Source organism: Carettochelys insculpta, unplaced genomic scaffold (assembly GCF_033958435.1).
Source record: "Carettochelys insculpta isolate YL-2023 unplaced genomic scaffold, ASM3395843v1 scaffold_0035, whole genome shotgun sequence".
Classification (NCBI taxonomy): Eukaryota; Metazoa; Chordata; order Testudines; family Carettochelyidae; genus Carettochelys; species Carettochelys insculpta.
This window is the reverse complement of record NW_027439072.1, coordinates 964182-966005: the sequence shown is the minus strand read 5'-3', so window position 1 is coordinate 966005 and position 1824 is coordinate 964182. Positions and strand designations below refer to the sequence as shown.

General features: G+C 49.9%; 1 non-coding gene across 1 annotated transcript; it reads left to right on the top strand.

The window, feature by feature from the left end:
• Positions 1–1321: 1321 nt before the first annotated feature.
• On the top strand, positions 1322–1403 carry TRNAL-UAG (transfer RNA leucine (anticodon UAG)). Its single transcript has one exon. It is a non-coding gene; the product is annotated as a tRNA-Leu (tRNA).
• The last annotated feature ends 421 nt before the right edge of the window (positions 1404–1824 follow it).

Genomic DNA, 1824 nt, shown 5'->3' with positions numbered 1-1824 from the left:
GCCTGCCACACGCTCTGTAGCACAGACAGACAGACAGACAGACACATCCTGCACCCAGCTACAAAGGCTGTTCACACACAGAAAAGAGGTTCTGATATTTGACAGCTAAACCATTTCCCTCAAATGTCATATTAAGCACATCTGCCCATCACACAGGCAGGTGGAGGGTTTGTGGTCCCAGTTGCTCACGACCAGACACATCCAAAGCCATGAACCACCAGCCTGGCTCAGTCACAAAGGGAGAGTGGTCCCTGCTGCCCCAAGGCTGACAGAGAGTCCCTCAAGACCACCACTGCCCAGTCCACCCAGGACCTGCTCCTTACTCACTCAGACAGAGCTTTGCTTGTTTTCCTTCCACCCAGAATCCCACTTCTCTTCCTGGGGTACCAGGAGCCATTCCTGGAGCACCATTGGACAGGCACAGGATTCTGCCCCCCTGCAGCCAGCCTCACCTGCACAGGCTTTGGCAGGAGAGAGAGTGGTGCTCCATTAACTGCACTGAGGTGCTAAGCTGCTCTCCTGCCTGCCTCAGCTTTACTTCCTTCTTCTGCCCCGTTCCAGCCTCACTTCTTCCTTTAGCAAGTCACGCAAAGGAGGCCAGCAGGAGAGCCGGCCTCAGTCGGTCAATCCTCAAGGGCAGAGGAGGCCAAGACACAAGCCTCCTGAAAAAGACCGGCCAAACTTGTGTAGCTTCCCCAGTCTGAGAGCGACGTATATGCTCTGCTGATACCTCTACCCTTTTTCACACAGCAGTTGGGTTTACTCCGGAGACAGAATGAGACCAGCTCTTCTCAGCCCCAAAGGGGAGCAAAGCAAACAAAGCACTGCTGTTTTCATGGGGCTTTAAACAAGTACATTGCACATGTAAAGCAAATGTAACAACCACAAAACTACAGAAGTTCTATCTGTGTTGGATTCCCCCCCCATCACGTCCATCCACAAGTCACTGCTTACCCTGGCCCACGTGGGGAGCCCTTCAAAGGCTCAGCTGCCAGAGCAGAGGATGGCAGCTGCACCCAGGAACTGTGACTTCAGCTTTAAGAGTATCATGACCAATAATCCCTATCACCTTCCTCTGTGTGTCAGTGTGATCTGGGATAAAAAGCAGCCGAGAGAGACGGCAGCGGAAGGTTAGGATGTGCTAAAAGCCATCTTTTTGGAATACTGTGTCACAGCCCCCTTTTATTGAAAACATGCTGACATTTTCACTAGGTATGACATATGAGGCTTTTTAAAACTTCCTATGTACTCTTGGTGTAAACTGTTCTGAAACTCAGGAAATGTCAAGAGAGGTTGATGCTCGCAGGAGCTGCCTTTTGTAGGTAGTGTGGCCGAGTGGTCTAAGGCGCTGGATTTAGGTTCCAGTCTCATTGGAGGCGTGGGTTCAAATCCCACCACTGCCATCTCTTTATGAACTGCAAGATGGATAGAAAGCTGCATTGATGGCCAGACCCCAACAGTTGGAACTGACATCTCTGTTTGGAGATGGGTTTCAAATATGATGTCCTCATGATCAATTCTCTGTCTTGCAAGGTTCAACATCTTTATTGAAAAGCTGGATGAGGGGGAATACTACACCCTTAGCAAATTTGCAGATGACCCTAAACGAGGGGAAGAGGTTGATCTGCTGGAGGGTAGGCATAAGGTCCTGAGTGACTTGGATAAATTGCACGGTGGGGTCAAAAGAAATGTGATGAGGATCAATAAGGACAAATGGGCTTTGGCCACATTTGGCCAAAACCTCAGAATAGTCATGCTAATGGCCAGCTACTCTGCTGATAGGAATAGGGGGATTTCAAAGTCTGCGGGGTCCTTTGGAAACCT